General features: G+C 51.6%; 1 protein-coding gene across 1 annotated transcript in view; it reads right to left on the reverse strand.

The window, feature by feature from the left end:
* CHSY1 (chondroitin sulfate synthase 1) overlaps nucleotides 1-12987 on the reverse strand; it is a 56513-nt gene that overhangs the window by 4374 nt on the left and 39152 nt on the right. The gene's annotated exons all lie outside the window — the stretch shown is intronic.

Below are 12987 nucleotides of genomic sequence, written 5' to 3' on the forward strand. Positions count from 1 at the left end.
GTACGTACAAAAGGGTTATAAAAAATATCGGGGCTAAAATCCCAAAGACAAACATAACAAAGCCCCAAGAATGACAACATTTGAACTGAGCACTAAGAGGAGAAGCACAGGCACAGAAAGGCCCCCTCTCAGGCAGGGAAGCGATGCTCCTCCCAGCTGTTCGGGCCCCGCAGAGGCCCTGTTTTATTAGGCCCTTGATCGCATTTTTCCCATTATTGTGGACAGACACAGAACCCCCGGGACAAGCTGACACCTGGGTTTAATCGCCGCTGCCCCAAGGACCCAGCTGTGCACATCCCTCGACCTGAACCTCAGCGGTCACTGCAGGCAGCGCAGGAGCAACCTGCGTGTGCTTGGGTTTTAATCTGAGCAAATGTCATTCATTTTGGGGGGGGATTTCAGCTGGGCTGAGAATGCCAGCACATTTTTCCACGTCTCTTCGCCCTCCCCATCTCCACTCCTGCCCCCGTTCACCTTCTTGCCCGCTCTCCCCCGAGTGACTCCTGCTGCCTGGAAGCAATTCGGGCCAGAGGCTGCCTCTTATTAATATCATACCACCACGTGGCTGAGAGAGAAGCTCCTGGCTATGGGCTCCTGGCACAGCACAAACGAGCCGCCCAGGATTTAAGAGTGCAGGATTTAAGAGTGCCATAGGCAGGGGCTGGCTGTGTGCTCCTGCGTACAGCAGAGACGTGCTCAGGCTTTCCCGAGCAGCCTCTTCTGCCACTCACCTGCACCCTGTTCATCACTGGTGGCCCTGTGCTGCTTCCTCTGCTACTAACACGTTATTTTTCATCCACTTTGACCCTTGCTGCTTGGGCTAAGGGCTCTCGGAGACCTCAGATCACTTGCACTTAGGCAGGAAGCACGATTTATTACAACGGAGAGCTCACATAGCAAGAGAAAGCCACAAAAACTGCAGTACCCCCATGTATATTTGTCCTGACTCCACTGATCTGCAACACAACATATATATATATATATATATATATATATATATAAAATATATATAGCACTACGAATAAAATGTGCCTGGTAACAGGCAGGAGATCTCATCGACATTTTAACTACAACCACAGGCACAAGCTTTCCAGGGCATTGTAGCATTAGATAAATATTCTTAAAACTCATAATTAGGCAACTATTATTTAAAGGGAAACGGACAATGGGGTTTAATTTCAGATCTTGTTTTCAATTTATACAAAACCAAAATCAAGACCATGCAGCCTGAGTGCGTTTATTCCAGAACTGCCATCTAGGGCATTCCGAATTAGCTGCGAGAGGAAACCATGAAAGCAGAAAGGCTTTTAGATTACACAACAAAGTTTTAATGGGATACTGATGGGTAGGAAAATGTTATGAAACTTCCCAGTGGAAGTCCCGATAGGAACCCCTAGCAAAAGAAAATTAGCAGGAGTATTTCCAAGATGTGGCTTGCCATGCAGGAGTAGCCCCTTGGCCAGGCAGGTTCACTTCTCAGCGCTCAGTAGCACTTCTTGCCTCTTCCAAAAGCTGGAAATCTGAGCTGAGAATAAAATAAATCTCCGCGAGACTTTCCCAGTGCTCCAACCCAGAGCGACTGGGACCGGAGATGTCTGCTCCATGCTGGCCACCTTGCTCCAGCCCAGGAGGTGACACCTGCAGGGAGCCAAGCGCTGAGTGAAGCTCATGGGAAGCAGGGCAGCGACCAGACATTTACACAACCCTACGACTAGAGATGTGTGGGCAGCAGGAGATGGAAGAGACAGGGATCCCTGCAAGCTGCTGTCCCTGCCCCGGAGCAGCTCGGAGCTCCCCATGGGCTGTGACACCAGGGCACGTGTCTCGGGGCATTACGTGCCAGCTTTCACATGGCTCTGACCCGGCTCCTGCTCGCTGAACTCTTGCAAACTCATCTTTCAGGGAAACAGGTTTCTCTGTGATTCCCTAAAAAAAAAAAAAAAGAGCCTTTCACGGATATTAATTTTGCAGTGATTATATTCTAAGCATGCTTTATTCTAGTGCGGAGCGCCGAGAGCGTAAGGATACAAAGAAGAGCTACTCTTTATTGATCACTATTTACTCTAGACCTGTTGAAGCCTTAAAAACCCTAATGTTCCCCAAACCATTAGAGACTGAAGGTTTAAACTGTGGTACAGCTGTTGTGGGCACTCCTGGCTCCCGGCCAGAAGACCAACTGAAAGAGAGAGTGTTATGTTCTTCGTTTTAAATGAAGAAGTCTTTTGCAGGCCAAAAAAAGTGTACCGGAGAAAATGGACTTAAAAAATAAGACCGGTTTATGCAGAACCTGGCCTGCAGCCACGGATCAGCCCCCGAGGGCTTTCTCTCACAGCTCCAGATTGTGCTGCCACAGCCCAGAAAACACAGCCCCACAAGTCTCATGAAAAGCACTCGCGGACAAGACATGTCGTACGGCAGCCTTCGAAATGCCCGAGATGGGCTTTAAATACAAAGCCAAACTAATTAAAGCCTGAAAAACCTGGCTCGTGTCACCTAGCCGGGAGGAGATACCCGTGGGCAGCTGGCAAGGGGCTGTTCCCCCGCGGGGGCACTGCTCATCATCAGGCTTTGCCACTTCGGGGCAATTAGCCACAGCAGGTTGCCAGCCCCCTGCTTCCTCAGCCAGCAGGGACCTCTCCGAACACAGCTCTGCAGCCACGAGGTTCTTATCCCGCCAGCCTTTCTGCTTTAAATCCCGAGGTGCAGTCCCACAGCCAGCCACTGCGTGACTGGAGATGCTCCTGGGCAGTTATGGTGGGAGGAAACACGGGGAAGGAAGGGGTAAGTGCTCGTTTCCAGACAACTTGGCCACTCCTTTGGCCCCGTAATCCCCTCAAATGCCAAAATTTAGGAAGGGATGCAAGAGATGCCACCAGGCTGGGACACGGGGCTTCCTTCCCAGTCGATCCCTCAGCCAAGTCACTTCTCACACCAGTGCCATCACGCACCACTGCTTCCCGTTGCTCCATCTCCTAAACTAAGAACCTCTGCCAAACATCCCGAGCAGCCAGCACCCCAAACTGCCACAGCTGGCTGCCAGAGGAGCAGAGGCAGCCCCAGATGTGATCCGCCGTGACCCGAGGGCATGCTCTGAGCGAGAAATGCACTCGGTCAGCACAATTTCTTCTTACGTGGCACCGGGTGAAAGGCGCCTGCTTCACCCCGCAGCCTCGCAGAGCCTCGCTCGCCTCTGCAAAGCATTTGGGAAAGGAAGCCAAGTGTCCAAGGCAAGATTCAAGTGCAGCAAACTCAAGGTCATTGAATTCCCAAGGCATCTGTGAGTTAGGAGAGTCGCTGCCGAGTTTAATCTTTTGTTAACAATACCAAGTAGCTGTTTAATTACACAACCGCCCTTAAATGCTATCTCACTGAAGCAAGAAAAAAGCTTAAAAATATCTATTCATTGAGAGCTTCTCAAACCAAGTGAGTCTAACTCGGCCACAAAAAGGAGAAAAGTTGCAAATGTGAATGTGCCTTCAAAGCTGGCACCGTGCACTTCACCTCTGGCCTCGAGCTCAACAGTCTCGTTACCCAAGACCTGCAGATGGCCAAGTGGAGGAGAACCTCGCTCTTTCTGGCCTGCATTAAACAGAGAGCTTCATCCTCAGCTAAACAAGGATAAAGGAGCCCGGACCTCTCAGCTGGGAAGCAAGCTGTCCTCCTGTGGATAGGGGGGACGAGATGAACCAGAGCTGACCTGAAGGAGAGAAGAAAGACAAGTGCCACCACGGGCAACTCTCAAGAGAAGACCTTGCCCATTTTGTGAAATGTCCTTCCCCGTGGGTGTATCTGACCCACAGATATGGGCTTTGTTTTTAAAGAATAAACCAGAATCTAACCTGGAAGCCTTCTGTACCCCAGAAGAAACCAAGAAAAAATGACCGTGCCATTCTGGGATATGGAGATGCAACTGCAGGCCTTAGGAGATCTGCCTGCAACTGCGGGCTCTGCTTCCAAAAGGTTCTGATTTAACAGAAACAAACCCCAAGAAAACACCACTAAGTATTAACAAATGTTCTATCCCCCGGCTATTAAGGAAGCAAAACATGATAGGTGCTAATGAGTAATTATCGTGGCTATTGCTTGAGAAAGTGTGCTCAGAATCTGTTTCGAGCTGAATTCCCAAATGTCGGGTCCTGGTGAAAAGCACATCGCTTTGACCCACGGGGCAAATGATTCAGCTCTGCCTCTCCAGCACAGGGGGGCTGCCTCTGACCCAGACCCGAAGGGAAGCAGGAGCACAGCGACTCGCTGCTGATGTGTTCGTTTAAAGGCCAGATGCGGGGATGACGCCAAATTACTTCCCCACCAACAAAAAACTGCGTCTCGGGATTTCTTTTCCTTGTTGTCAACTCCTCGCTTTTCGACTCGGCGGTGCAGGCAGAGCACAAGAGAAACTTGGTTTTCATTAGGACTTTCAACAGGCCCGGGAAAGAAATAGGCGCAGCCTTGGGAGCCTGTATCTGCTCTTTCTCATGCAGAGTGTTAGGATTTCGGAGGAGCTGCACATGACCCTTGCGGGGCCGTTTCTTGGAGATGATGAGCAGAAAGCTTCTGACACCCTGGCAAATGTTTCCTTGGATGCTGTAAAAGGATGCGGTCTCCTCTGAGCAGAGACTGCAGAAGAGAAGACCTCTTCTGGACCGCTGTGTGATTTTCCACCATGTGTTTTCAAGAGGCAGTAATGTAATCATTTAGAAATACTTCTGTTCGTGGAATTCAAAGATTCAGGGAGCTGCTTTCCACATCCAAGGATTTTGTAAGAGTTACAAGCCACGCTGGATGACGAGCCGCTTTGGTCCCAAGGCACTTGGCGAGGCCACCCTGAGCTTCTGCATGCCGGGGGGGGGACAGAAACCCTCTGCTTGGAGAACCTCAGCTGCAGCCTGCGTAGCCCGGCATCATTGCAGCAGCAGGAATAATGCTGGGGCAATGCTGGAGAGCACATCTGAAAGGGTCTCAGGGTCTGCTAACATCAGATTCTGTGAGAACCACTGCAGGATCAAGCCCTGCCTGCTCTGCCCACATCACCCGCAATATTTTCTGGGTTAATGTGTGCTTTTTTGGGTGCCCCCAGCCCTGGGCATGTACACGGTGCCCAGGGGACGTGGTGGTAATGTCACGGTTACAGGTCCGGGCTGTCACAGCAGATTACAGGGAGTTTAATTAGGAAAAGCTTTGGCCTCACCATAGCTGCTGCTGCAGCTCTTCCCTGGGTGTAGAAAGCAGGTGGGGGGGTATTAAAAAAAAAAAAAGATCCATTTTCAAGACTTTTGGTGCTTGCAGCCTTGGCAGCACTGTGTGAGATGAGGAGGGGTACGGCTGCCTTTTCCTACAGCAACAGCCCACACCTGCTGCTTCTGATCCCTTGTAAAGATTCGTGGCAGGAATATACCTTTTAGAGGGGGGCAAGAGGGGAATGCTGAATAAAACCACCGGGACAGAGCCAACTGCACCGCCTGCATGTCAGAGCTGCAGCCTTGCACCGCGCCCTGCCAGGAGCCGTCCCGACGTGCTGGAGCATCTTTCACAACTGCATTTGGAAATCCTTTTCTGACAACTGATGGCAACACCACTCCTCTGCCAGCAGCGTTGGCTAACGAAAAATGACAGAAAACTGGGAATTTATTAGATTTCTGATGTCTCTGCTAGCAAGCCCTCCCCACAGCTGCCTCATGTCCTCACGGGGGCTGCGATGCCGCTTGCTGTAGGGTCGTAATTCAGGGGCTGCTTTCCAAACCTTACCCCCTTCCACACCAGCATCGATCAGGGCTGATTGCAAGGCACCAGGGCCAGTGAATAATTCCACACCAGCCCCCTGGCGAGGCCCATGACCCCCTGCTGGAGGGCTCCGAGCGGGAGCAGCCGGCACCACAGAGCCTCCCGGGCTTCTTGACAGGGCTGCAGCCAGCGGGACTCCCCTGCAGGCAGCCAGCAGCTGAGTGGGAGCTCGCTCCTCCATCCTTCCTCAATTAAACGTGATTTTAAAAGAACACGACCCTTTTCTTCCCCTTAGTGGATGGGAAGAAGGAGCTGCGTGGCTCCTTACACAGCCCCGGCACCCCAAAGGGTTTTAGCACCCATGGCCTGCACCAGTGATTTCAGCCGGCCTCTTGCCACGGCCCGCGAGCTCGGGTGGGCTCTTCGTGTTCAGTTTTGCTTTTCTGCCAGATCCACCATCTCTGGAGCTGGCTCGAAGGGCGTCCGAAAGGGCCTGGGCTGGATCCCCAGCTCGTTTCGCAGTGGGGGCGGCACAGGGTGACGATTTCCAGGGGTGGCCGAAGCCGCGCGGCATTGTTCTGAGGCGTGTGTGTGAAACGCGTGCGGGCTTTGCTGCCAGGAGAATTGTTTAATAATTGCTCAGAGCAGGGGAGGGAAATGAAGCCACAAACTCTTGTTTTATGTGGAGAAGCCCACATGTTTCAGTCAGCCCGTGAGGATCTTACAGCTGAGGCCTGGCCCGGGCCTAACGCCGCTTCAGAGGGCGCGCTGGTAAAGAGCAGAGCGCAGTAACGCCGCCGCCGGAGACAGAATTTCCACAGTCAGATGCCATGATTGCGAAAGCGTTTTGTTGTCTTTTTTTTTTTTTTTGTGCTCGTATCATTACCACACAGGACTTTAAGCCTGCCCGCTGCTGTGTGCTGAGCCGAGAAGCAAACTTTGCGCTTTGTCTTGTCAAAGCAAACGGGTGTGCCCTGGCTAAATTAATGCGGCGCTGCCAAAGCTGAGGTAAAATGCCACAATGAGGGCTCTGCCTCCGAGCCTTCTGCTATCTAAGACACACACAACGCCTGTAAGTGCACTCCCTGATAGTTTGGTTATAAAAAATATGGCTCCTTGGTCATCCAGGGGATCAGCAGGGGAAGCCTGCCCACTCGGAGGGCTGCTGATCTCTCAAGAATTTGACTTTTGTGCCCTGTACGTCAAAAGCCCCATAAATTATGCAGTAAGAGCTCGAACTACAAAGGTCACCTACATTTATTACTTGCTTATGTTTGCACAAGGAACAGTGTATTTCAAATAAACCATGCTTCAGGAGAAAGTATCTATCACTAACAGAGCCTCCAGCCTCCTTTTGCTGGGACTCGTGGGGTCCTCACCCCAAAAAAGGGTGAAAAGCGGCGAAAGGGGTGAAAAGCAGGGCTGCACGTGCACAGGTTTGGGACCAGCCCGTTCTTCTGCTGTTCCTATACACTCTGAACCATACGGAAGGCCCCATCTTTCTGCGCAGCCACAGCTTTTATTGTCCTGCCGTCGGTGGAAGAAGTTTCTCGTTATGAAAACGAGCTGTCAGGCAGACTGGCATTTCCCCCTTGCGGTATCCAAGTCCGCCCGTTAGTTCAAATATGGTTAAAGATTTCGCGGAGTGCTGCTGGCTGGCTGTATATGGGCTGAGGTTTTCTGCGAGCTGGCTGTCTGGCACGGCTTGGAGAAGTGACAAGCAGCGCAGGGCCGGAGCCGAGTGCCTCTGGCATTACACACGGTCTGGCCACGCTGCGGGCTCACCTCCGAGCTGCCGGGCTTCACCTTCGCCTGCAACCTGCCCCGGAGGGACAGGAGATGCTGCTGCCCCTGCTGCTTTTGTCCCGCCCTCGATTAAAGCAGATGTGGATAGCGAGAGAAACGTGGTTATGCTGAAGGCTACTGCATTAGGCAGCGCTGGAAATGGAAAAACAAAGAAACAAACAAAACAAAACAAAAAAAAACCCTGCCACAAATGTTCCCAAGCTTTGGGAAGGATTTCCCAGTCCTACAGCACACCGAGCTCTCCTTCGACCACCAGCCAGGCACACAGGCAGGGTTTTTTGGTCCCTTCTTGGGTTTTTCTTTGCTCCTCTGCTTCTGAGCTGCAGGACGGCTCGTTCTGCTGGCTGGGACCGAGCTGCTGCAGCTGCAGTGTGGGGAGAAAGAACCCGGCTCCAAAATTTGTGCCTGGTCCCTGTGGACACCACTGCTCGGTCCCTTGTCCCTCCAGCAGACAGCCCGCAGCCCACACGTCCCCATCAGCACCCAGATGGTGTTTGCCTCCTCTTCCCTCCACCATGGGGGCTGCAGCCCCCTTGGAAGTGGAAAGCAGTTTGCTTTGAGGAATTTAACATCCTCACCTGTGACTTCCCCTTACCCCATATCACCACTTGTCCCTCGTGTAGGAGAAAGGGCGATGGGAGGAGCAGGGAGCCAAGGGGATCGGAGCGGGTCTGACCACGGGGCCAAGTCCAACCCCTTTGGGGAAAGGCAGGGAGGGGGGAAAAGCCATCGCTGAGAAAGCAGAAGCAGCTTTTGCCAAGTGATGGAGAAGGCTGGTGGGGTGAGCGGCTTGGTTCGCCAGACAGCGATGCCTTGTCTTCTTCTGACCCATATTTAGTTGTTGATCGAGGACGTTTCAGGGATTTGACTCATGAATAGCAAATGACTTGTGCTGGGGCTGCCAAAAAGACTTCTCCTTGCTGCAGGAAGGCAGGGCTGCTTTGAAGTAGCTCCCGAACCAAGACAATTTACGGCCTGACAGCTTAAAGCAGCATTGAGAGGGGCACACGTTTCCTCGGGGCGTTATAAATCGCCGCGGTTCAGAGGCAGCCGGGCCATCGGGCAGGGTGCATGGCTGGGGACTGTGTTCTGCTGCTGTCCCACGAAGGCACGTCCGCGAGGGAGCCAGAGCCCTTCAATGGGGCTTTCAGTGGGACACACAGGACTACTTTCTGCTGCCGTCGCCTCAGTGCCCTTCTGAGATACCCTTCTATCATCCGACCGGCAGGTCGCTCCCAGCTCGGTGCGGTTTTGAGCTGGAGCTAAGAAGGGCTCTGAGGTGACGCCGGCGAGCAAACAGGCGTGTGCTGCTCATCCCCTGCCAGCAGCAAGGTGGGCACCGACGGCGTGGCTGTGTCCTAAAATCACAGCTCCGCTCCATGCAGCTTACCCGGCAGGGCTCGGAGGCACTCTGAGGGTCACGACGGGGTGAATGATCTCAAGGACGCCTGGCAAGGACGTGTTCGTTAGCAAAATCCTGATGTGGGATGCCAAATCCAGCGTTATCAGTATTTTCCTGTGAAGCCTACAGTAGGAGCTACTGCTTGTGGGGTTTTTAATCGAAGTGCCAGCGGGGCAGTGTGTGGATGCTGGGCCGTGCTTCCCATCACGCCGTGCCTCTGCCTGGCCTCGATGCAAGAGCCAGAGTCAAATAAAATCCACCCACCCCTAACAGATGTTAGAAACCTGTCTCCCTGTCTTCAGCTGGCCTCTGAGGGCTGGCCTCCTGTCAAATGCCCAAGGGAACGGACTTCTTTTATATTTTTAATGTAACGGGAATATATCCAAAGGATTTTTTCTGTTTTTTTTTTTTTTTTTTTTCTGAGAAGGTGAATCTACACCTGGTCTAGAATAGACACCAGTGAGCGATGTCCCTCTGTCTCGGAGGGAAATTCAACCTCTTAACTTGTGGAATAGTTGCCTTCTACCTTCCCGTGTCTTAATCCAGAAGTACTACAGGAACACTGAATAAATCGAGCCAAATCTGTTCAGTGCAATATTTTTCCCCAGCAAATGGTCAAAGGACAGAATCTTTCCTTTCCTTGGGTATTGCATTTGTTTCTACAGCACTTTAAGCCAGAAGAATACGGAGATGATCTCCAGGGCATTTTGCTCTCCATGGAAACAGTTCGCTGTTATGATATTTCACATAGATGGAAAAAAAAAGAGGAGCAAAGGATGGGCAAAGATGCAGGGAGAGAGTGGAAGGGAAAGGGCACGGTGACGGACCAGGAGAGGCAGGCTTGCAGCACCGCTGTGTAATCTTCTGGTCCTTCTTATGCAAGACCCTCCTTTTGGGTACTTGATGTCCCAAAAAGAAGCACGACAGCAGTCCGTGTTGCGTAAAGAAGCAAGATGGAAAGCATTATGCTAACCTTCAAATGTAGCTCGGGGGCCTGGTGCATCACAGACTGGTTAGCATTAGCCTTATCCAGAAAAGCACTGAAAAATGCATCGCAGGATATTGAAGAAATCTATGTCCGGATATTAAAATGAGTAGTCAGTAAACTGCTGGGAGTGGCTACCACAAGATGGTCAGACCACAAGCTTAATGAAGCCTAGGAAGTAAAGCACCAGGACTAATTTGAAGCACGTCGCCAGAAATCGCATACAAACCCCACTAAATCCGCTAAATCGGGAAGGATTCTGCCCTGCTGGACGTGGGATGGTGAGGAGACAACAGGCAGGCGTGACTTACAGGAGCTGTTGTGCTGTCTGCCTGTGCTTCTGGTCTGGGATTTGCCACCTGTAGGATTCCTACAAGGGATTTACAGCTGGAACTGGGGCGTCATGGCCCCAGCCAGAAGGAGCAGCACCTTTGGTGCCTGTTGCCTCCCCGTTACACAAAGCAGTGTCCTCTGGCAGCAAGGATGAGCAGCCAGGTTTTGTCTAAGGGCTAAAACACACTGGGAAAGTAGAACAACCCCACACGGTCAAAAAGCACGCATCAAAAAAATAATAACCCCACCCTACCCAGAGCACCCTCCTGATCCTCATCCTGCAGGCGGCTCCCATGTGGTGCTGAGACTGGGAATGGTCTGGAAAGGACATCAGGTACTGAGCCCATCTGCTCTGCTCCCCTCGTGCTTGGTGGTAAAAATTTGGGGCCTGAGAGCTGCAGGACGACGGGCAGAGCCCTGTGGGAAGTCACCAAGCTGCAGGTCTGTAAGAGCCGCACCAATTTGTGTCATTGTTGAACGAAGTCAAACCCAAAAGTGCTCTGCTGGCGAACGAGACTGCTTTTCTCTACCCTTCCTCCCTTGGATGCTACCAAAACTCTCACCCTGCTGTGATGTTTGGGTTCTCAAAGTGTGAATTTCTTCATCACAGCCACGAAGAAAAAAATGATAATAAACTGTAAGCCTCGGCAGTGAACAAAAGAATCTGATCTTTATCCTCTTGCCCGCTAAATAACTATGCTTACGTGCTGCTAAAATGAAAGCCTAGGTTGTGTTTTGGTTTTTAAAAAAGCAAGGAAGAGCTCAAACCAGCCATAGAAAGAACTGCGAATCCAAGCCGTACACAGCCCAGGCCCAAGGATGTAATCAGGACCTAACGAACGGAGCTTAATGCTCAGAGGAAACCCACAGCTCTGGAAGGCATTGAAAGGAAAATTTCCATTTTCCTAGGAACTATATCAGGTTCTTGGCCAGACATTTTTGCTTGCACTGAACTAAAAATACAGTCCCAATTTCAGGAGACAAAAATTTCAGAAGCATGACGAAATGTGCAAGGTAATTGCAAGGCACCACTGGGCTATTTTATGACATTATCTGCCATCTTTAGAGAGCAGATTAGCTCACAGCGCAAACATTCTGGTTTCCCTGATGTTTAAGCCCTGGCACCGTCGCAAGCAGCAGAAAGACTTGGGGGAAGCGGTGCTCGGAGCTCCTGCAGCAGGTTTCCCCGGCAGCGTGTCCCAGCCAGGAGCTGGGGGAGAGCCACGGCCCCGCTGCAGGGCAGCCCCGAGGCGTGCAGCCACCGAATTCTTACAAAGAGGTTAAAAAGCTACAAACAGCCACTGCTGATAAAAGCAGAGGGGCTCCCCCCACCCCCTGCAGCAGGCACAAATCCCAATTTCTCAATGCTGATGATCCTTTTTCCTCCCACAGGCACGCCGAGCCCTTCCCTGCCCAGGTAGTCCCAAAAATGAACCAGGTATCAGACACAAAGCAGGGAGATGGGCATCTCTGTTCATTAAAACAATTATTAAACAATAATATTTCCCAATTTCATAAGGGAAACAATAATCCCCTGTGCAGCCAGGCTCAGCACCGGTTAAAGGACAGCCTCCTTCGCTGAGCACGGGGCAAATTCCTCGGGGCATGGCACGGGACGGGGGCAAAAAGCAAACGTATCTGGAAAAAGGCAAACGGGGGCCAAGCATCCAGGGCTTTAGTTCCGAGCACACAGCAGCTGTACGTTGCTGCCATCCCGTACAGGAATCCGCAGTTTATTGCCCTATAAAACCGGTTTTAACCCTGGAGGCTGTCTTTAAGCAGCGCTTTAACTCCAGGCTCTAAAAGGCGGTGTTACAAAACTGAAGACTCGCCTTAGAGGCGATTGAATGAATTGTGTTTTGGAAGATATTTTCCCCAAAATGCACAGACTGCTGTAAAAGCTAGCCCGAGAGACGAGGTCCAGAATACGAGGTGTCAATGGTCAAACGTATCCTCCCGAGGTGGTGGCCAAGTGATATTTATTTAAAGTGTTATGCACGATGAATTAAACATTCATTTTGTATCACCCAGTAAAATATCTGAACCTCGTTTTGGCAGCTGTGCAAGTTCTGCCCTGACTGCGCTCACGACTTACTGTACTTCCTTTGATTTTCACACAGTCTCTTCTCATTTTCAGAGAGAAACCCCAAAATCGGGAACGCCAAAAACGCAAACGTTTGGGTGTCAACCCACGGCGCGCAAAAGGAGGAGGAGAGCAGATCGCCCCTCAAGACATCATCTTCATTAAGGTCGCAGATGGAGTCACAGCATGGTAATTAAAGCATTCAAAGCCTTGGCAGCCTCATCCTGGGCAAGCAAAGAACCAGGAACACGGACTTCCCACTCCCGGAGCGGTGGCTTAAGCAGGGCCCGTGTTAAATACAAGGCCCCTTGTGTCCTCGGGGACCTGACCAACAGCTCCTGCCCCATCCCAGGAGAGAAGGAGCCTCCAAATTTTGGCCAGGCGCCCCCGCAGGTCCCCCTGCCCAAGGTGGCTGACGCTGGAGATGGCAGCCTGCAAGCAACCCTCGTCAGCCCGCTGCTAATATTTACCCAGTCTGAAAAGTGTTCTGGCACGGTTTTAAGGGGACTGCCAGGTTTATTCCATTTCAAGTGCTCCCTGGTCCATAAAGCAGAGCGAGGCTGCTGCGTGTCACTGTTTCACTGCAGCACCGTTAGGAACGTGCTGGTTTTCTACCTCTGAGCAGAATCAGCCTTTGCTGCCCGAGGGAGGATGGTT

This window comes from Anas platyrhynchos, chromosome 11, assembly GCF_047663525.1.
Source record: "Anas platyrhynchos isolate ZD024472 breed Pekin duck chromosome 11, IASCAAS_PekinDuck_T2T, whole genome shotgun sequence".
In the NCBI taxonomy this organism is placed as follows: domain Eukaryota; kingdom Metazoa; phylum Chordata; class Aves; order Anseriformes; family Anatidae; genus Anas; species Anas platyrhynchos.